This window comes from Pleurodeles waltl, chromosome 7, assembly GCF_031143425.1.
Source record: "Pleurodeles waltl isolate 20211129_DDA chromosome 7, aPleWal1.hap1.20221129, whole genome shotgun sequence".
Taxonomy (NCBI): Eukaryota; Metazoa; Chordata; class Amphibia; order Caudata; family Salamandridae; genus Pleurodeles; species Pleurodeles waltl.
In genome coordinates this window covers 74453866-74477759 of record NC_090446.1, presented here as the reverse complement: position 1 = coordinate 74477759, position 23894 = coordinate 74453866, and the positions used below count along the sequence as shown (strand labels likewise).

General features: G+C 44.4%; 1 long non-coding RNA gene across 1 annotated transcript; it reads left to right on the top strand.

Moving 5' to 3' along the window:
- The first annotated feature begins 8671 nt into the window (after positions 1-8671).
- LOC138303667 (uncharacterized) lies at positions 8672-23456 on the top strand. Its single transcript, XR_011205435.1, has 2 exons — positions 8672-8756; positions 21365-23456. It is a non-coding gene; the product is annotated as an uncharacterized lncRNA (long non-coding RNA).
- Positions 23457-23894: the final 438 nt, after the last annotated feature.

The window sequence follows — 23894 nt, the reverse complement described above, 5'->3', positions numbered from 1 at the left end:
TCGCTTATGGACATTTCCTCGGTGGTCCTGGGATAGTGTCATTTTAAGTTGTATACATGTGGTGTATGATTGAAAGAATGTGTAAGTTTGTTCAAAGAGAATTCTGAAAAGTGTGCTTAGTTTTTACACACTTGTGTTACAAATGACTTTATTTTATGGTAGGTGGTCATGGGTAGAATGGTGCACACTGTTGAGTCAAACACTTTGCTAGAGGTTTAAGTATTTTCCACTGATCCCTCTCCAGTACGTAATAATATAAATTGTTAGCAACACCAATAGACTTAGGGGGTCATTCTGACCCCAGCGGTCAGAGACCGCCGGGGCCAGGGTCGGCGGGAGCACCGCCGACAGGCCGGCGGTGCCCCGCAGGGCATTCTGACCCCGGCGGTTCGGCCGTGGTCAGATGCGGAAAACCGGCGGTCTCCCGCCGGTTTTCCGCTGCCCATGTGAATCCTCCATGGCGGCGGAGCGCGCTCCGCCGCCATGGGGATTCTGACACCCCATACCGCCATCCTGTTCCTGGCGGTTCGCCCACCAGGAACAGGATGGCGGTATGGGGTGTTGTGGGGCCCCTGGGGGCCCCACTTTGTATTTCAGTGTCTGCTTTGCAGACACTGAAATACGCAACGGGTGCCACTGCACCCGTCGCACCTTCCCACTCCGCCGGCTCAATTCTGAGCCGGCGTCCTCGTGGGAAGGCTGTTTTGCACTGGGCTGGCGGGCGGCCTTTTGGCGGTCGCCCGCCAGCCCAGTGCAAATCCCAAAATACCCTCAGCGGTCTTTCGACCGCGGAGCGGTATTTTGGAGGGGGGAAGTCTGGCGGGCGGCCTCCGCCGCCCGCCAGACTTAGAATGACCCCCTTAGCCTTTTGCATAGCTACTCTACGTCATCATTAGTAGATGTTCCTCTCGATTCAGTACTAACAGCTTCGAGTTTTGAACAAATTTACTATTAAACACTCTAGGAGATTTCCTTTTGCAATTTTTTCAGCACTTTTAACGCCTGCTCAGAGCAGGCGTTAAAAGGAGGCTTCCATTGCTTACAATGGGTGTATGCATGCTTTGCAGGATTAGCGTCAGAATTTTTTATGCTAATCCTGCAAAGCGCCGGACTAGAGTCAAAAATTCGGACTCTAGTCCACTAACTATCACCATGGTGTGCCAAATTTTAAATACGGCGCACACATGATGGCGTTCCATGAGCACTTTCCTTAAATAAATATGCCCCTCTCTCTCTCTCTCTCTCTCTCTGTCCCTCTCACTCTCTTCCCCTCTCCCTCTTTCAATTTCTCTTTTTTTATCTCTTTCTTCCACTCACACACCCACTCAGACCCTCACACACCTACTCACAGACCCACTCAGACACTCACGTAGTCACTCACAGATCCACTCAGACTCTCACACACTTACTCACAGACCCACTGAAACCCTCACGCACCCACTTACAGACCCACAACAACACAGAAATCCATTGAAGATCCACAAGTATGGTGAAATATTGTAAAAAAAAAAAAACAAGCACAGTTTCCAGGTAGGAATAGCCTGACCCCCTGTGTGTGGCGGGAGCATGAGTTATAGTTACCTTAGGGCACATGTTATAGTTACTTGAGATAACTCTAACTATAACAGGTACATTTCTATGGGTTTGTACTTTAAAATGTGAGCCAAACTATAACATCCCTGTAACCTTTGTTTTTTTTAAGTGAACATATATATATATATATATCTCCTACTGGTGGTCGCCAGTAGGTAGTTAAAGCGTTATAGTTAGAAACTAGTTTCCATGGGAAAAGCTTTTTTTGTTTTGCCAATAACTTTGGCGCCGTTTGATGAGTCTTCATGATATTTCAAAATGTTCAAAACTAGTTTAACACTCACTTCTGCTGCTGTTTGGAAAGTTTAGGGGTGATTCCTCAAGTGGGGGTTGATAAAAAGGGTGGATCCCAAAATGCTTTTTCCTCATGCAATTTCCCTTAGGGATTTTGAACATGACTACACTCCAAACCACTGGCTCGAATTACACCACATTTGACATAAGTGAAGCTCTTGGTCCAGAAAGAGCCTTTTTTGTTATTTGGTGTAAATCTGTTCAGTAGTTTCAGAGTAATTAAAGAAAAAACCCATTTGCATATCTAGAGGCACAGAGCCTCAGCAAAACCCAGAGATCCGATGCTGAGACCTGAGTGGCTGCCAACACTTCAACTTCGAAGTGTTGACAGCAATTTTGGACAGGCCTCAGCTGAGTCCCATAAAAAATAAAATAAAAAAAAAAGGGGGCATGGTAGGAATAGCCGTACCCCCTAGCCTTGGTGCTGGGGATCCCCTGAGACCCCACCAGTGCAAAAAACATTTTTTTTCATGTTTTCAGATAAATTCATGGAAGATTAACAAGTATGATGAAAAATTGTAAACAAAAAAACAAGCACAGTTTCCAGCACTTGTTTTTTAAGCCAATTTGAGGCCCAGGTCCTGGGAGCATGCCAAATAATACATTTTAGGAAAGGGGGTGCCCCTCTGTACCCAGAAAAGAGCCCCGTGGACCACCACTTCCCTGGTGCTTAGATTAAATATAAGAGAGGGGATGAGCGGAGCCCCCTCCTTTGGCTCCCAAGTGCCCCAGGGACCACTACCTCCCTGAGGCTTAGTAAACAAATAGGAATGGGGCCGCATGGACCACCTCTTTTGCTCTTTGGGTTCCCAGGGACACTGCCTTCCTTAGGCCAGCGAGGAGGGTGGCTCCCCTCCTGGGCCATATTCAGCTCCAAGGACCACCATGTCCCTGGGGCATGGCCATTACAACAAGAGGAAGGGGGCAGTGTGCCCCCCCTCCTGGGCCTTCTATGGCCCTGGGGACCAACACCTTCCTGGGGCATGGCCAAATCATAGAAAGGAGGGGGGCCGTGTGCCCCCCTCCGGCCCCCCTCCTGGAGCCACTAATGGCCCTTGGGACCGCCACCCCCCAGGGCTCGCTCCTGTGATCTTTACACGGGCCCACCCTCAGGAGATAGCAGATTATTTTCACTTGGCAGGAGCTGTGACAGCTCCTGCAAAGTGAGAGCAAACAGTAACTCCGCTCCCAGTGGGCAGGAGCAGGAAATTTGCTGACACTTGCTGGAATAAGAGTTTTTATCTGTTTCCCTGCCCACTGTCACACAGGCAGGGAAACAGATGAAAGGATTGCTTCTGCATGCAGGGAGGTGCATATTTAGCAGCCACGCCTTCTCCCTGGATTGTCTAATCTGCGAGCTGTCCCTAGACTCCGCACATAGGGCCTTATGAAGTCTGGCAAGAACCTTCATGTAGGAATGATCAAACCACCTCCCCAGCATTAAACTTCTTTGACTTAACAGGGTCAGTCAGTGCTTCACTACTGGCCTTAATAATTCCCCAAAAGCCTCCTTGATTGTGCCGGAATCTACACCTGGGTCCAAACAAATAGATAAGGCCTCATATTTATTGTGCAATAGTGATGGGAGAAAGTCAGAGATATTTATTCTGAACTACTTAATAGTGAAGCCATTTTTCTTCCCCAAGGAGGGCTGATATCTAGTTTGGGTCCGGGGATTAGCCAGATCTTACCCCTTCAAACTGCTAGACACTAAAGCGTGGTCACTAAGGCCGGAAAAAGTGACCTAAACATTCCTCAATGGCCCCTCAACTATCTCAGAACTAAAGATGTAATCAATTGGTTGAGTTTTGCCAGAAAAAGTAGGTAGAAAATCACCCACTCACCATTCAGCATGCTTAGGTTGAATTTGACAATACACTTATTAGGAGACTTCCCATAAGCATTATGCTTATAATGGGTAAATGAGTCTTTCCTCCATTCCTAAGCCCACAATTTGAAACTCTAAAAATAGGAAAGTAATGAGCATTCAAATCCCCTAATCAATCAATCTCTAGCGGGTTTTGAAGGGAATTCATAAGGCCTTAGATGCTATTCTCCAGTTTGTCAATTACAAGATGTGCACAGCCATCAAGAACATTTTTGTAGTAATTAATTAATGAAAGATCCCAGCCTAAGTTAAGAGCGAATAGGATAAATTAAAAGCAGGGAGAACCAGTGCACTGTTTAGTAATTTTCCCAACAAAAACATTGCTTACAAACGTTATCAAACCTCCCTTTGCCCTGCCTGAATTGAAGGGACAGGCTGGAGCACAAAATGACTGATACCCATCCAATTCATGTGAATCAGTTGCCCATGTTTCTTGGAGACAAATGATCCGAAAATTTGTCACTAAATCCACCCATACACGGTCATCCATCTCCCCTCCCCCCCCAACCCGGCAAGGTTCCACATTAATATCTTCACCATTGTTGAATCAGTGTGGACAGCTACTCTAGGCCCCTGCCTCAGTAGGACCAAGTGTTCGATGGGGGGAGAGGGGAGGATAACTGGACCCACAGAGTCAATCACAACCCTCCAACCCCTCCAAAATCTCATATCTGTTTGTGATGGGACCTCTACTGGTTCACAGGACCCTACACTCTCTGCCCCCTCATTGTATACAGAGGGGCCACGAGGGCTGTAAAAGAAACCCAAGGGGTGGGCAGAAATTCTAGTCTGCATGATTACAAGAAGACACGAATAGCTGCAATAAATCGACCACCAACCCAGCAACACCAAAATTAACAACAACACAGTCCCCTGAAAACACCTTAGGGGCCACACCCAGCCAGCCCACCCTTCCAGCTATCAAAATATGTGGTCCTATGTCATGCATACACGAGGAGTTCGTAGAGAGCCAATGTGCGGACTTAACAATCAGTTGCTTAGTGGTCTCAGACTGGTCTGGCCTTAAGCAAGTGACATTTGCCAGGATAATCACATGTGGGGTGGAAGCTGATGTAGCTGGAGATTCAAATGATCTTTAGTTTTCTTCCGAGCTAAAAAGTCAACAGGCCCCTTGAACTTACTCGAGGGACCCTGCAAGCCTCCTTGCCGACCACTTTCCTCCTAAAAGCATCCTGGAAATGAATATTTACTGCATTGTACTAAGGTATAATAGGCCCCTGCCCCCATTTTGCGAGGGCGCGTCCCCACCTCCCAACCACAGGCCGCTTCTGGGCCTGGCAGATAACTGGAACTATGGGTGCAGAACAAGCACTGGGACCGTGAGTGCCCAGATGGGTGATGACTGCCCCCGACTGAATTGAATGTAGCCACTGCCACCAGAGAGTTGGCCCATTATAGATGACACTATAATTTCAATAGTATCCAGCCAGTGTTGCCAAGGCTTAAGAGAGTTTCAACATTAATTCTACCCTGGCACAGAGGACACCACAATCGAACTGGGAGTCCGCCCCGACTGCTGACACATCCACTCGTGCACCTTAGAAACAGGTACCGCAGGGGATGCGCCCTTGCAGTCTCTGCCTTTTCCCTTTTTGCGCGAGGTTCATTAAATTCGTTGTGGTGGGGCGGACCCGATTGTACAGAATAGTCACCCACAGACAATAGAGTGAGTGTGGGCCTCTGCGTTCCATGAGACTGGTCATGGCCCCCCTGGTCCGTGGCACGCGGGATACGGGTACATCCTGGCCTAGCTCCAATGATAGTCGCGCCTTAGTTAATGAAGTAATCTTTTCAGAGATAATCCCTCAAGCCCGACAAATAACGTGTAGCACGGTGGGAAGCCAATGAAACCGCCTAAAACTCAGACGGGCCTGAGAGAAGAATGCTTCTCGGCTTTCATCTGAGCATATTTAAGAAGCATTGCCAATGCCAGTAAGTCTGGCTTAAAGGCGATAATGCCTCTTCATTGATTGGTAAAGTTGTGTTTGATGTTGTGGGCAAGTGCTTGAATGAAAGGATGATTCAGGGGTGATGTGTGGATGTATTAATGCAAACATGAGCGACTGAGTGCATTGCATAGATGATGAATGATTGAATATATCATGAATGGGCGAGTGAGTACTTCGATTAAATAATCCAAGGGCTTTCTGTTAAAATCTAGACTTTTTGGTTTTGCCAATGTTTTCTTTAAGGCAATAAGATGTACATCTTGAGGTCAAACATCTTGTGACACATGTCACGTGCTAAGGGCGTGTACAGCTGAAATGACCCTGGGCGGAGGTAAAAGTGTGCAAAGTTATTTTGTCTTTGAGGTGAACTGCAGGCAGGGGAGGTCCGGAATGCGCAAATACACCATGTCATTATCTCAGGATGAAGGACGGGGCTCTGCGCCCTGAGACAGTCATTAATGCAGCTTCCCAAGGCCTGTTTTCGCACAAGGGGCGTGACGGCACTTTAACTAGCCCATGGCTTTCACGTCCTAACATTATGCTTTCTTTCAATGCTTGCCCGGGCGTCAAACTAGTCGCTACTTCAAACAGCATGATAGATGACCCCACTAAACTAGTTACTAAAGAGAAGACTGTGAACAAAGAAAGGCAGTAAAGTTTACGAGACTAAGGACTGCACCAATGTGCAGAGGGAGGCATGGGTGGAGAAAGAGAACGCAAATGGTTAACAGAGAAGCGGGAGACACTTGAAAAGTGAGGCATTGCATCAGCTTTACTTATTTATTTAACACATTTATATAGCGCCTCATGACCAAGCGGACTTTGAGCGTTTTACATATACACCCTGAATCAAAATACTTCCAATAAAAGTATCATCGTCAGTAGAGAAGGGATTTTAAGGGGGAGAGCTGGGAGTTTTCAAAAGAGGCAAGGTGCTTATTCAAATAATAAAAATAAAGAGAACATACCAATGTGGTGGTGATCAGTGACCGTTCAGGATTTTCATTTAAAATGCTGGAGCTTTCTAGCCTTTGGTGGGTAAGATGTTCCAAGTCAAGGTACCAGAAACTTGGAAAGATCACTTCTGGGCCTCCTTAGCAGTGCTTAATTTGTGCTTGTGGTTTCCGGTGCGGAGCACGGCACTTATATTTGTGGGCCGGAACTTATTTTTCTGCCTCAACCATTTACTGCGAGCAAAAGACACACGTGGGAAAGACAGAGGAAAGGAAAAACGAAAAAGCGCCACAACGGAAGAAAGCAGAAAGCTGCAAGAGTGAGCTGAAGGGGGAGGGAGTAGCTGTAAATGGATAGAAGAGGCCCTAGAAGGCTTCAGGAATAAGCTGCCTCAGTATTCCGTGTTCCCACATTTAATTGCAGCAGCCGCATGTTTAAGAGGAGGGCTTTGGGTACCGGCACATTTTTATTTACAAATTAAGCATTGCTCCTTAGGCCTACTTTGAGAGCCCTTTAGCTAGAGACAAATTCTGCCTGAGGGGCCTGTGACTGTGCCAGAGACAGTGAGCAGATGTTGCAGTGTTGACATTGTGGTGAGCAGATTTATGATCAGGGCTAGTTGAAGGGCAAAAAATGAGGAATGAGGATTAGAAGGGGTGTTCCCAGCGGGGGGAATGGGGTCAGAAAGTTTAGGACTCAGGGGCATATTTATACTTTTTGGTGCAAAACTTCACTAACGCCGTTTTGCATCAAAAAGTTTTGCACCGGCTTGCACCATTCTTGAGCGCCAGCCGGGCACCACATTTATGGAATAATGCAAGCTGGTGCAAAGGGTGGGCTAGTGTAAAAAAAAAAAAATGATGTAGCTGGGTGGGGGTATGGGAGAAGGGGATTTTGCACCAAAATATGACATTAGGCAGGTTAGAGTAAAAAAAAAAAAAAAACTCTAACCAGCCTAGTGTCATTTTCTGATGCAAAACCATCCATACCACATGACTCCTGTCTTAGAAAAGACAGGAGTCATGCCCACCACCCCAATGGCCAGCATAGGGGACCAGGATCCCCTGGGCATGGCCACTGCACCCAGTGCCATGTAGGGGGGGGCATTTCAGAGCCCTCAATGACACTTTAAAAATAAAAATAAAATACTTAGCTGTATTTGCCTATACTTACCTATACTTACCTGGGATGGGGTCCCCCATCCTCCGCTGTCCCTCTGGTGTGGGTGTCCCTGGGGCCTGGGGAGGGCACCTGTGGGCTTATTCCATGGTGTTCCACCATTGAAATAGGCCCACAGGTCCCCTAATGCCTGCCCTGACCCAGGCGTAAAATAATGGGGCAAAGCAAGCTTTGCACCATTATTTGACCCCTCTTCCCCCGTGCGTGATTTTAGCACGGGGGATAAATATAGTGCTAAGGCCATAGAGTCAGTTTTTGCATGGGAACATCTACCTTGCATCTCATTGACGCAAGGTAGGTTTCCACGTTCTAAAAATGACTTTAACTCCATAACTTAGCAACAAAGTATAAATATGGAGTTAGTTGAGCACCGAATTAGCATAAAAAAGATGCAAATTCGGCGCAAAACAAGTATAAATATGATTCTCAGTGCTATAGCGTAGAAGGAATGTGGAGGGTCATTTTTTGTATTTCTTGAGAGACGACTGACTGGATTTGTCGTAAAGAAGTGACATGTGACAATAGGAATATTTTTATTATCACCTTTGCAATTATGGATAGTCACTTGAGTGCTATCATTTACTGAATCTGTATTTACGGACTCCCTTTTACAACATTTGTGTTTGCTCTATGTAAGTCCTCTTTTCATTTCTACGTCTTGGTAATGAAAAGAGAGTCCTTTCTCTGTTTCGACTCCCATTACACGATGAACGTAGTCCCGGCATAAGTCTAGCCCGGTAACTAAGCAACGCGAGCCGCTTTACACTGCAGCAACTTCCGGTCTGCGGGCTTTTTCAACCGAGCGAACCGTGTTGTTCCCCATTGATTCTGGAACCCTGACCCGGGTGGGTTCCCCGATGCTGGCAGGAGCGCTCTAAGTAAGTAACTATGGATTGCCGCTCCCGTATACGATTTATTATTATTGACGTGCATCTATTATTTTTTTGCGGTGACATTTCGATCAATGCGAGCCACCGACTTACTATCGGCTCGGTTTATTTTCACAATCATTTTATTAATAATTTCCTAGGGATAGTGGTGTTATCACTCCCTGGTAGTCTCATGTTTAACTGAGTACCGTGGCTGACTTAGACACTGTTTAGTACTGTTGTGCAAAGGTATTTCCCTTCTAATTCACTCAACAGATTACACACATTAATGGCATTGACTGGATGCCTTAGCGTTACTGAAAACTTCCTCTTGCCATAAGATATTTTTGTACGAAGGAACAGCAACCAATAACCACTCATATTGATTTAACCCTTGTATTGCTGATTCTACTATTTTGACATTATTATCTACCATGTACATGATCAATATTGTTTGACAATTAATTCTGAACTATGTCTGTGATTGGTGACATGAGACTTAAGATGTGTATATTGTTGCTGGGGCATAAATATTTGATATATTTCCCTAGCACCACTATGTTTGATTAGACATTCCACTGCATACAATAACAAATTGTTTTATTGTTTTTTGATATTTTTTGTACCCCTGCTTCAGAGCAGTTTGCGCCCGACCACTGGTCCGTGTGGTCCCAGGAAGCGCGTTCCCTGATAGGGAGGGTAAGCTGGTTTTCTTCCCCGTGTATGCATACTTGTACCACGTTTGACACCCTCACCTTGTTGTCCCACCGTCTGACACTGTTGTTACTTTATTTTGTATTCATGACATTGTCACTATGTAAATACGTGCTGACTTTGCCACCCTTGACTGACCTGTGTTTATTCGATTACAGGGCGACATTTAGGAATAGTACATCCATTATATTCCCGGACTAGTGTAAGTGACTGGATACATTGCAACTGAGAATTTCAGGTTATAGCATTCCCTACAACTTACTTTTAGGAGAAACATGTAGTCATTAGGTCCTGAAGAAGCGTCGCTGGATCTGTATGGACCATAGAGACGCGAAACATGTTGACCCTTTGTTAGGGATGGTTTGGAAGTTCCCCATCCTTTCTTTCCTTGTGGTATAGAGTGATTGACCATTAACTCTGTTTCACTCTTGTGACTAATTTTTAATTTTGGCCTCAATCCTCCGTATGGACTAATACATTGATTACCCTGTGTTTAGGCTTGGGAGCCAATTTTAACCCTTAGCTTTATTCTTCTATATTTCTCCTTCCCAAATTCACACTTGGGGTCTTGGTATCATCACACAAAAGATCTCCGGCAAAGAGCCCCCCCTTTTGGGGTGATGCCCATCAGACATTGCAGTGCCGGTCTGACGAGAAGCAACTCCGATGATGAATCATGACACCCATGTGGGTGTGTGAGGTTTCTTGCTCCTAAAATTTAGGACTCCTTTGTATCCTTTCTTTTCTTCCCGTTGGAACAGTGTATTGTATTTATCTACATATGTGACAATAGGTGCCTGAGGTTCTGCCAGTGTATTCTGATTTGAGGCATTACATATGGGCCAGACATTCCCATGGGACCCCTTCCCCTTTGTGAATGCCGAAAAAAACGAAACCAAATGGTTTCGGTTTAGTTTTTATTTTGCAGCTTGTTTTCCTTTAAGGAAAACGGGCTGCAAAATGAAAAAAAAACTGCTTTATTTACAAAGCAGTCACAGACATGGAGGTCTGCTGACTACAGCAGGCCACCATCCCTGTGAGTGCAGGGACTCGCTATGGGGTCGCAAACTGCGACCCACCTCATTAATATTGATGAGGTGGGTCTTTGCGACCCCATAGCGAGTCGCAGAAGGTGTCTGAGACACCTTTCTGCATCCAATTTTGCGAGTTGCAAATTGCGAGTCGGTCAGACTCGCAATTTGCAAGTCGCAAAATTGGAGTATCCTACATCTGGCCCAACATCTCTCAATCAAACACAGGCAATGAAAGCGATGCAGTAAAGTTTCAATAGGTTTTATTTAGCAAAACTGCAATCTGCCATAAATTGCATGGGCTGCAATGATTAGGATAATGAATAATGCATGAAACAGAGTGGTAAAGACAAGAGTCATTAATACAAAGACCCCCACCATCTTGCAATGACTTGAAGTGACATGCAATATAACATATGTCCTAATACCCTAATGTTGTGTACCTAATCTCTAACCTAAAAGAGAGCTAGGTGTGATAAACCTAATCTGCCAATGCCATGTCCATGAGAAGAGCCCCCCAACCTTTGTTACCTTGGAATCAGGTCTCCAGCTCAGACTCCGTAGAGACACGAAGACTGGGTCAGCGTCAAGGCGATGTGCAGCATCAATAGCAGCGATGGCATCTGGTCTGAATCCCTCTGTCTGTCTGTCTGTCTAAGTGAGGTGCATTTATACAGTTCTGCTTGGACCCCTGACATAGGTCTGTTCCCAAACAATAGATAGTAAGACATGCGTGGGACAGTGATTTATATAAACAATTCCCTCGAATGCTTGAAGAGGGAAAGCACCTAATGTGAGCACCTGTTTATCTTTGTCTCTTGATATTGACGCCTTAGCGCAGTGGCACTGATAACATGAAAATAAAACATAGGCCTAACTAAAAACAAGGCAGCCATCTTAAAAGATATAATTAAATAAGTTTGCTAAAACAGAGCAAGCTAAGTAGGGTAAAAGTCACTAGGTGACTGGGGTACAAGTCTGCAAGCCAAAGGCTAAACTAACTCCTGTTTCCCATTAAAACAAACTAGGATTCACTACATGAGCAATAATGTCCCCAAAATATTGAAACTGTCAACTGAAAGAGTATACCCAGTCTGAGCCAAACAATCCCATGATAATGTAGCAATTACACTACAACATGCTACAGGTCGGTGTACACAGAATGTACTACAAATTTTACTGGTGAACTGCAAACATGGCAGAGATGTATGAAGGTCACATGTCCCCTTGGTGTGTGCAATATATCACAAACATAATATCCCATTTATCTGTAAAGTGCTATGCTCCCTGTGTAATGCATATGTGCTTATTAGTGACACATCATGTCAAAATAAACAAACATGTATTCTCCAGTCAAAAAACAGAAACATCTATGAATTTGGTGTAAGTGTCCAGTAACAACATGAATGTTTGCATCAAAATTAATATGTCCATCACAAATGTACCACACTAATGTATGTTTTGACAACATATGTAAAAGGTGCAACCAGTGCTTGTCACTGTGACAAATGAGTGAGGTGCATGGCACACACATTAGCAGAAAGAACATCATCCTCAAACAATTAGTAACAATCACAAAGAAAGGCCAGGACAAAGGTATTTGCAAAGCAAAATGTTTTACAAAAATGAGATAACACTCATAAGTAAAAAAAAAAAAAAGCACTGAAATCACAAAGACATAAGGCCAGTAGTCCATTGTGTGGGTGCATGCCCACAATTGCTTTTAAGGGCCATCTCTGGGGCAGAGAGCATTCACCTCAATGATCCCACTTGGAGGGGGAGTCCTTCGGTTTGGGAGGGATGGGTATGTAGGGGTGGGTTGGAACTTGGAAGGGGTGGGTTGGAATTTGCAAGGGGTTATTTATGATTTGGAAGGGGTGGGGTGGGATTTGGAAGGGGCGAATTGGGATTTGGAAGGGATGAAAAGACATTTGGGAAGGGTGGATTTAAGTTTGGAAGGGGTGGGGTGGGATGTGGAAGGGGTGGTTTGGGAGGCAGAGAGGCTAGAAAGATGTTTAGCAGTGATGGTCTTGGGTTTTGGAAGGGGTCAGGGACAGGGAAAAAGGAGATCGTCCTTAGGAAAATGGGTAGGGTAGTTTTCAGGGAGGTTTTCAGGGAGGGTTTGGGAAGTAGAAGGAGTGGCTGTGACTGTTGTGTGTGTGTTGAAGGTGTGGGTGCTTCAGGGTCTGGTGTATGTACTGTATCTTTAAATTTGTGTCTTTTACTGATTGCCGGTTTGGTGGGTGAGTGTGGGCATTTGGGTCCAGTATGTGTGTGTGTGTGTGTGTGTGGATGTGTATGTAGTAGATGTGGTATGTGTTGGTGTGATGTCTATGGGTGTGCTGGTGCATGCTTGTGTGGTGTTGAGTGTGATGACTGGGGGCGTGCTTGTGGTGTGTGTGGGTATTGGTGTAGTGGTGGGTGTTGTGTCTGTGGGTGTGCTGGTGGTGGGGTGTGTGATTGTGCCATAGGGGTGCACTGACTACGGGTGCCCTTGTGATGTGTGTGGGTCTTGGTGTAATGGTGGGTGTTGTGTCTGTAGGTGTACTGGTGGTACTGGTGTGCGGTTGTGTCATTGTGGGTGTGATGCCGGTGGGTATGCTTGTAGTCATGTTGGTGGTGTGTGTGGTGTCTGCATGTGGGTGTCTGTGCCTGAGTTTTTTGCTGTGTTGGTGTTGGGGTGTGCTGCTTTTGGTTGCTGTTGTAGGTGCAAGCATATGTTTGTGTTTGCTTTGGATAGGGCTGGGTTGAGGAATTTGCCATGGGGAGGAGGTGGGAGTGTGGGCCAGACCCTGAAATTACCAATGTAGGCCAGACAGGACATCGTGAATGTCACCCAGGTAAGCCAGCATCTGTGTGTTCTGGCCAACCAGCCCCTGAATGGCATTCAGAAGTGTAGTCTGGCCTACAGCGATCGTCCGTAATAGATCTACAGCCTCCTCAGTGAGCACAGCCTGGGACACCGGAGCAGGGCTGAGGTGCCTTCAGAAAAGGCTAACTGGGGGGAAGCAAGAGGGAGGGTAGAGATTGGAATGGAGGGCAGACAAAGGCACAGGTGTCACAATCACTCAAGGGTCTGCCCCACAAGGGACTGGTCTTTATTTGAGGCCTCCGAGGAAGATTTAGAATCACTTGTGGCCTCCAGGCCAGTTCCCTTTCCCTCTGTGCCACTGGGTCCCTTGGTATTGCTGGTGTCCGCACCTAACCCCCAGTAGTCAGCTTCATCCCGCCGATGGGGCCACAGTCGAATTCCCTTACCCAGTTGATGCTGGAAAATTAGATACAACAGTTTTAGGGTATCTGTGAGAATACAATTAAACATCAATGAATATCACACAACATTTGCAACAAGTTCACTAATCCCCCATCTCAGCTCCCATATCATGTATGCCTTTGTCACTCATACACTTGTAGTTCACTCATGACAAAGTGTTTCAACAGCATGAGCAAACATAGGCCTGGGGACATCTCTGAACTTCTACAGTACAGTGCTAACATTGATACACTTCTCCCAAAGGGTAAGTGTTTGGGATGGAAATTGACTGCTCAAGATGGGACACCACAACATCTATATGATGTAACCTTCCACATGCAAAGACCCCTTTCAGTATCACATTGCTCTCCAGCATCAATTTCTCTGATGGGCTGGACTAAGGACACAAAAATGTTGTCGATGGGACGCACAACTCTCTCAACAATGTGGACACATTCCTGTCTGTCGCAATCAATACAGTTTGGAAGACAAATTTACGTTGGTAATGACAGACTGGCTTACATGTACATTTGTAAAGGACTTACCTATTATTACCTATATATTTCTCCATGACAGGTTTAACCCCTTCGCTGCCAGGCCTTTTCCCCCCTCCTGTGCCAAGCCTTTTTTTGGCTATTTGGGGTAGTTTGCCCTTAGGCCCTCATTACATTTTGTCCACATAAGCTATCCACACCAAATGGCATCCTTTTTATCCAACATCCTAGGGATTCTAAAGGTACCCAAAGTTTGTTGGTTCCCCTGGAGGAGACCAAGAAATTAGCCAAAATACATCTAAAAAGTGGGTTTTATTTGTCAGAAAAATGGGAAAAAGGGCTGCCGAAGAAAGCGTGTGATTTTTTCACCTGTAAATGGCATCAACAAAGGGTTTGCAGTGCTAAAATCAACATCATCCCAGCTTTCAGGAACAGGCAGACTTGAATCGGAATACCACATTTTTCAACACAATTTTGGCATTTTACTGGGACATACCATATTTTTATTATTTTTTGTGCTTTCAGCCTCCTTCCAGTTAGTGATAGAAATGGGTGTGAAACCAGTGGTGGATCCCGGACATCTAAACATTTCTGAAAAGTAGCCAAAATTATAGATTCATCAAGGGATCATTTAGGTAGATCCTGCAAGGTTTTCCCACATAAAACAACAACTGAAATTAAAAAAAATATTGAAATTGAGCTGAAAAAAAAGCCATTTCTGTTCATGTTTTCTTATGTAACTTTTTTCTGCTATGGCAGATTTTTAAAAGCAATACACCATTACATCTTCTGGACTCTTCTAGTAGTGGGGATATATTGGGATTGTAGGTTCATCAAGAACCATAGTTACCCAGAGCCAGTAAATGAGCTTCACTTTTCAATGGGTTTTCATTGAATACTGGGTATAAAGCAATTCATTTGGTAAAATATAAAGAGTGAAAAATAGGTATCAAAGAAACCTTTGTATTTCCATAATTGGCATAAGGCAAGGTGTTGAGAAGCAGTGGTTATTTGCACATCTCTGAATTCTGGGGTCCCCGTACTAGCATGTGAATTACAGGGCATTTCTCAAATAGACTTCTTTCTTACACACTGTCTTACATTTGAAAGTACAAAATGTAGAGAAAGACAAAGGGCAAAATCACTTCTTCTTCTATTCTGTGTTTCCTGAAGTCTCCCAATAAAAATGGTACCTCACTTGTGTGGGTAGGCCTAGTGCCCACGGTAGGAAACGCTCCAAAACGCAAAATGGACACATCACATTTTTACATTGAAATCTCATGTGTTTTTTTAGAAAGTGCTTAGCTGTGGATTTTGGCCTCCAGCTCAGCCGGCACCTAGGGAAACCTAGTAAATGTATACATTTTTTAAAACTAGAAACCTAGGGGAATTCAGAATGGAGTGACATGTGGGGCTCTCACTTGGTTCTGTTACCCAGAATCCTTTGCAAACCTCAAAGTTTGTCTTAAAAAAAACACTTTTTCCTCACATTTAGGTGCTGCAAAGTTCTGAAATCTGAGAGGAGCCACAAACTTCCTTCCATCCAGCATTCCCCCAGGTCTGCCGATAAAAATGGTACCTCACTTGTGTGGGTAGGCCTAGTGCCTGCAACAGAAAATGCCCCAAAACACAACGTGGACAATTCACATTTTCCCAAACAAAACTGATTTGTTTTTTGCAAAGTGCCTAGCTGTGGATTTTGGCCTCTAGCTCAACTGGCACTTAGGGAAACCTACCAAACCCAGACATTCTATTATCCAGAATCCTTTGCAAACCTCAAAATGTGGCAAAAAACGCTTTGTCCTCAAGTTTCGGTGATGGAAAGTTCTGGAATCTGAGGGGAGTCACGAAATTCCTTCTACCCAGTATACCCTCACGTCTCCCAATAAAAATGGTACCTCACTTGTGCGGGTAGGCCTAGTACCCACCACAGGAAATGCCCCAAAACACAACATGGACACATCGCATTTTCCCAAAGAAAACTGACATGTTTTTTGCAAAATGTCTAGCTGTGGATTTTGGCCTCTAGCTCAACACAGCACTTACCGAAACCTACCAAACCCAGACATTTTTCCAAACTAGATACCTAGGGGAATCTAGAATGGGGTGACTTGTGGGGCTCTCACCAGGTTCTACTACCCAGAATCCTTTGCAAACCTCAAAATGTGGCAAAATAAATATTTTTCCTCACATTTCGGTGATGGAAAGTTTGGAATCTGAGGGGAGCTGCAAACTTCTACCCAGCGTTCCCCCAGGTCTCCAGATAAAAATTGTACCTCACTTGTGTGGGTAGGCCTAGTGCCCGAAACACGAGTTGCCCCAAAATACAATGTGGAGACATCAAAATGATCTATTACAAAACTACCTGTTTTTGAGGGGGAGGGGCTGCGTTTTTGGTCCCAGGTGTGGTGGTCATCTAGAGAAACCTACCAAACCCAGAAATTTTTTTAAACTAGAGAACCAGTGGAGTCCAGGGAGGTGTGGCTTGCATGGATCCCCCAACATTTTCTTACCCAGACTCCTTAAATTTAGCTTTTCTTTGTAGGATCACTGCACCAGTACAAAGTTCCTACCAACCAATGCTCCCCTTGGTCTGCCGATAAAAACAGTACCTTATTTGCGTGGGTGACCTAGGTGCCTGCAAGAGGGAAGGGCCAAAAACGTGTAGAGTCAGAGGGGATAGCACAGCGAGTTGATATGCACAATTTTTTTAATACATTTTTAGGCTGACTCTGCTTTGGGTACCCACACAAGTGAGGTATCATTTTATTTGGGAGACTGAGGGGAACACTGGATGGTAGGAAATTTGTGCCAGCGTGGTGATCCTACAAAGAAAAGTAAGGAAAATGTGTTTTTGTAAGCACCTTTTGAGGTTTGCAGAGGAGTCTGGGTAAGAAAATGTTGGGGGATCCACCCAAGCCATACCTCCCTGGACTCCACCGGGTGTCTAGTTTTCAAAAATATCTGCGTTTGGTAGATTTCCCTAGATGACCACCACACCCTGGACCAAAAAAGCAGGTCCCCCGCAAAAGCTAGTAGTTCTGTATATCATTTTTAGGTGTCCACATCCCTCTGTGAGGTTCCAAGCATTCAAATTGTGAAAATAAACACCCTTAGGTTATGCTAAAAAGACTCCTTACCCACCAACCAAGTTGGTAGCATGCTTCATCATCGGGGTCCTACCCAAGACACCTAGCATGCAACGGGTGTGCTTTGACACCTGATTACAGCAGAGTGGGTTTTCTCATTTTTAATTTTAGCACACATACTGGTTGGATTTGGCACGAGGGTGAGTGATGGTTCAATAAATTACATTTTATTAACTAGAGATTTCACAAAAATTAAATGCACTGTTAATAACTGAAAGGCAAAAGAACGGAACCAATGACTCACTGCTCGTGAGCTGTAAAGCCATGTCAAGGGACCATCTGCTTCACAGTCCATTCACACACCTTTCATAAATGACATGCACAAGACCATTCATGCCACCAGCCGCTGGCCCAGCACATTACAACACTCACATCAACAGACAGCGCCATTCAAGGGCCCATCACTTTCATACCCAATCTTTTTGGTGTGGTAACTTCTGAAGCAGCCGGCCACACACCGGCCAGTCTTAGAAAGACAATCGGGGCAGCACATGTGAGTCTCCCTCCGATACCACTTTCGGCACAGACTCTTCATTTCTTAGTGGGAAAGTCTTTTTTGGGAGTGGGAGGAATGTGATCAGGAAAGTTTTAATTTAGCCACATCTTCCGCCACTGCTTCTCTAGGAACTCTTGCCTGTTCCACCACAACAAGGCTCTCTATCACAGACTGCTGAAATTTAACAAATGTCATTCGTGACTTTGGAGAACAATCCTTGAACACCATAAAAGCATTAAAAGTTGCTAAATGGAAAAGATGAGTTGCTAACTTCTTATACCTAATGTAAGACTTATGAAGAGAAGTGCAAGGTTCCAACCTATTATCTACTCTATCCACACCACCCATGTGCTTATTGTAGTCCAAAATGCATGCAGGTTTGGGCACTTTGGCAACCTGTCTCCAAACAGTCACATGGGAAGGACTCTCATCATGGATGTAAGTCAGCATGTAGACATCGCTCCTGCCTGAAAATTTCACAGCTAGCAGCTCATCACTACGCAAGGCACTGCACTGTATACTCTCGTTTTTTACACACAGGCTTCCTTGGACAGCCTTTACGGTTAGAGCGGATTGTGCCACAAGCAACAGTGTCCACTGTGAACAATTCCCTGAACAATTACACTCCAGTGTAGAAGTTATCTAGGTACAAATGGTGACCTTTGCTAAATAGTTGTCTACCAAGTTCCCACACAATTTTCTCACTAACTCCAAAAGCGGGTGGACAATCAGGGGAGTAAATATTGGAATCCCTAGCAGTGTAGATCTGGAAATTATAAACATATTCTGTAATACTTTCAGACAGCACATACATCTTCATTCCATACCGTGCCGTCTTGCTAGGAATGTACTGCCTAAAAACCAAACAGCCCTTGAACAGGACCAAAGACGGATCTACAGATATTTCTTTCCCTGGAACATAGACCTCTGAAAACCAGTCTACAAAATGATCAAGGACAGGCCTTATCTTAAAAAGACAGTCAGAATCAGGGTGATCTCATGGCAAAACTAGAGCACTATCAACAAAATGCAGCATACGAAGAATAAGCAAATACCGATTATGAGTCAGGGTTGCAGGAAATATAGCCATAGCCATTACGGGACTAATACACCAATAAGAAGACAGTGACGGCTTCCTTATCAACCCCATCAAAAAAGTCAAACCCAAGAACTTTTTCATCTCTTCCAGATTTGTGGGAATCCACTGGGTAGCACTAGAGTGTGGCTTAAGTCTGGCACTGTTGTCCCTCAAATACTGCTCAGCATACAAATTAGTATGCTCAACAATCTCTTCCAAACATACATCAACCATATACAACTGAAAGAAATTGATAGGCAAAAAGATTTCTGAATTGACTCTACACCCCGGGAGACCAGTAAAGGCAGATAACTCTGGCTGCTCCATGTTTGGGGCAATCCAGAGTTCAGGTCTTCCGATGGGAAACCTTTCAGCCCCAGGATGCTGCACTATTGGCACATCAGTGCCCTCCTCTACCCCAGGCCCTTCATCTGCACTGAGAGTGGCTCCCTCATCAGAAGATTCCTCTTGGACAGAAAATTCACTGCCAGAATCTTGCACTTCCTCCTCTGCCTCAGATGCAGAGTCAGTCTCATAATCATGGTCAGAAGATGACTCAAAAAGTATACCAACAACCTGCTGAACGGTCACCCTGCGGCTAGCCATGATCCTTTCTAAGAAAAGCAACTTGACAAATGCGCCAACAACAACCAGCACTGTCTAAAATAAGTAATAAACAAAGCGTGGCTTTCTCAAAAAGAGTTATGTACTCAAAAACTATACCACTCACTTGCCTGAAAAAGCTAGACTCACTAGCAACTACTCTGCGCAGACACAGCAATCATCAATGATATCCCACTTAAAAGAAAAAAGAAAAGAGAATTAGACATAAGACAACGCAAATATCATCGTGCACAAATCTAAGGACAATTTCACACACAATCCTGCATTTAGTACACCACTTACAAATATGTCATTCATGCATGGCAACAATATGTGAGCACTGATGTCATTAGATACCCGGGGCGGCGGTTGGGAGTGGTAGGAGAAGTGCTTCTGCTTCCAGCCCTGCCCTGGGAAGGGGGTGGGAGGCCCACAGGGGCAGTGCTAGCGCTCCCCGTGGGCCGAGTGTAGGATGAGCTGATCTCGCCCTCGGTACAGCAGCGCTGTAGCCAAGGACAAGACCAGCTCATTCAGGGCACCAAAGGGTTTAAACCATACAGAGCAACCTAATACACATTATGTGCTGGATTCCTATGTGATAGTGCTGCATCGAACAACTCCAGACCATCTATATTTTTACCTCAACTTCAACATCATTCCAGCATTGGCTATATGTAGTTAGTCAAACTACTGGTACACTGTGTACTGGCCACTGCTAGTCAGTGGTATTTTGTTTATGTGATGAAATAGGATGTGTGTTTTATATGGACACACATTACCGCTTCTACTTTCAGGTGACTTAATATTGCATGCACAGACATTTCAGACAGTGGCAAAAAACAACCTCTCCCAACTACATATTTCTGTCAACTTTAACCACAACACTACCCCCAATACCAAAAATGAACAAAATAGCCTGTGTATCAGAAAGGAAGAGGTTACTCAGCCAGACATTCTCCAATCAGACATGTACCTGTTCCTCTCGGGTGCCATAGAGCTGTCTGTACAGGGACAGAACCTCCCTGGCAAAGAGCTCCAGCTCCTCAATGCTGAAAGTGGGGACCTTGTCACCTGCTGTGTCTGTCATCCTGGCTCCCAGAGGTTGGTAACAGCAGCAAGAAATCAAAGAGGTCTTGATTGCTGTAGTATTAGGAGGCAAGGGAGTGTTTTCACAATGTGGCATACAAGTACACAGCAGACACGATCCGTGATGGAGAAGGACACAGCCATTGGCTTTCATGCATAGCTATTACACATGTTAGCCTATGGCAGAGCTTGTTGTGGATGCCACCACCTACTACACGGTCAACTTCTGTCGATGGCCATCAGATAGCCAATGTCCTTATGGCAAGGTCAGGCAGCTGCCATTTTAGGCTGTGATGATGCACATTTTCCAGCTGCTAGTGAGCTACGAGCATTCAAAATGGAGGCTAATGCATTTATAAATGTCAGATGCGAACAACACTTTTCTTGAAAACATATGACACGATAAAATGTGAACCATGACTGTCTTTGAAACCGATAGTGCTCCTGGGGAAGTACTACGTTCATTTACAGTATTTTTGGTTAGGAAATTAAAATAAGACAATATGTGAAAATAATACATTTTACATGTATTATTTGTACATAATGGAGAGAAATACATTTTAAAAATTGTAAATAATTTTTGAGTTCCAAAAATTAGTTGTTAATATGTGTACATGTATTACTAAATGACATTTCTCGTGTTACCAAGAAGTCAGATGTGTGCTGACATCAACAGTATGTTGTGACCATTTCAGCTGATATTTTCTTTTCAGTATATACAGACTTCTGAAGCCAGCCATGGGTAGGAAGAGAAGGCCTCAGGTGTTCTATCCCTTTCAAGCCTTTCCACCATGGAGGAAAGGGACATCATAAAACAATTTTGACCAAATAGGCAAACTTTCCTGGATTTGTGTCAGCAGTTGGAGCCTGATCTCCTGCCTCACAATATGAATCCAACAGCCTTAACACCAATAGTGAAACTCATAGCAGTACTGCATTTTGTTGCCACTGGCCCTTTTCAATACACTGTAGCACTATCAAGGGGCATGTTCCAGCCAACTTTCAGTGGTGTGCTAAAGGAAGTCCTTGCTGCCTTGATGAAACACATCAACAGCTACATCCAATTCCCACATCTACTGGATTTGGCTACAGTGAAGGGAGAATGTTATGCTTTGGGTGGACTACTACATGTGATTGGAGTAATAGGTGGCATGCCTTGGTGCTACCACATGCAAGGGAACAGGTCTACCACAGTTGAAAGAACTTCCATTCCATCAATGTGAATGACTTATTCGTACTACGGAACAGTAACATGCCCATGAGGATGTCACAACTTGGACCGGAGAGAGTCTGGCTTGTTGGTAAGTACAATAACACGTGATGATATTTTGCTTGAATCCTAGTTTAGGAAGGGCTTGATATGTGAGTGATCTGTTGATGTGTTGCTTCCGTGCAGGAGACTCAGTGTATCCTAAGCAACCATGGTTAATGGCATGCTGAGAAATCTGACAACGCCACAGAAAGTCAGCTTCAATGAGGCCCATGGAAGAATATGGAGGGCAGTGGAGAGGGCTTTTGGTCTCCTGAAAGCCAGCTTTAGTTGCCTGGACAAGACCGTTTGAGCCTTCCTCTACTCACTCGATAAGGTTTTCCACATCACGGTTCCCTGCTGCACTCTCCATAACATCGCCCTGGGGAGGAACATCCCTGTATTTGCAGAGGAGGGAGACTGTGATGAGTCCTCAGGTGAGGATGTTGAAGTGGCCAATGAAGATGACAGTGGTGAAGAAGAAAGAGTTAACGTATTTCAAGATTTGATTGACCACTTCTTCACCTGAGTGTAAGTTTGCCTTTACAAATTGCAACCTCCAATGCCAGTACAACCTGTGACAGAGGGAACATATCTGTCTACTATAGTAATTTGTTAGGAATGGTCATTGCAGGAAAGTACAAGGCAAAGATGTTAGTGAATCAGAGTTTCCCTATATTGACTACTGTGGTCATTGACAGAGATTTACTGTGCATGTGTTAAGTATGTGTGTCCTCATGGCTTGTCAATTGAGTTTGATTTAATATGCGGTAAATACAATTTTCCCCTGTTATTCTGTTTCAGGATCCTTCACCATGTCATCTTCATTTGGACATTTCAAAGTTGTGACATTTGCTAATATGTTGCTGTTTGGAAGTACTAAGTGAACAGGTGTTGATCCTGGGACAGACACCCACTTGGGATGGACACATCTTTTCCAGAGACAACTTGCACTCTCATAGTATGGAACTTCAGAGGATTGTATCAGACCTGTTTTCTGTGTGATGCTACCATCAAGGCAATATGTGCCACTTGACTTGCTCAAACCACATGTGTATATAAAGCCATAGCACACTGCTCTTCCTTCACATTGGCTAGATCTTCAATTTTTGGACAGTGGAGTTAGCTGTTGTTTCCTCATAGGTGATTGAACTTTTTGTTAGCACACCACTGATTGTTGAATGTGTCACTGCACCAGATGCTGCCACAGTGCCCTGTAGTGGTCATGTGGCCTCAAATGTTGTTACTGCCATGATGTAGAATATTGGTGATAGTGATCTAGGATTGCTATTGTGAGGACAGGATGTATGGCTCCAAATGAGGTCATGCATCAGTGATAGTTTGCCTATTTTATTTGATGACCATTGCATAGTTCCTTTCCTCCACGGTGTCAAGATCATGGAGCATATAACTCAGAATTACACAGACTATTGGGATTGGTCCTAGTTATTGAAACCCCGATTTCCTTTCTATAAGGAATTGTTACCAACATATGTATGTTCCAAATACATTCTGAGTTGAGTGTGTTTTCTTTGAATAAATTGGTTAACACTTCACCTCTTTGTCAGTTCAACATTTTTGTGGCAAATGAATGTTCAGATGATTTGACAACATGATGGTGGAAGACAGACATGACAAATGAAAGGCCACAAATAATCCAACAAGAGTCTTGTAGTCTGTGTCCATAACATTTATGAGCTTGACACAAAAAAGATTAAATGAACAAAAACAAGTCTAGCATGGTGGATAGAAGCATGGTAGTAGAGCTAAAAACAGTTTGGAGTCCAATGTTCAAAATACAAATGTCCTCAGAAAAAGCAAAGGTGTCCATGAAATAGTCTACAAAGTGAGGAAATTAGGGCCCAGATTTAAGAAAAGTTAGTGCCGCCTTTGTGCCATTTTTTTACGCAAAAGTGGCGCTAACCCAGTGACATATTTAGATTTTATCGCTAGTGCAGTCTAGCTCAAAAATACTTGACTTAGCGGCATTTTTC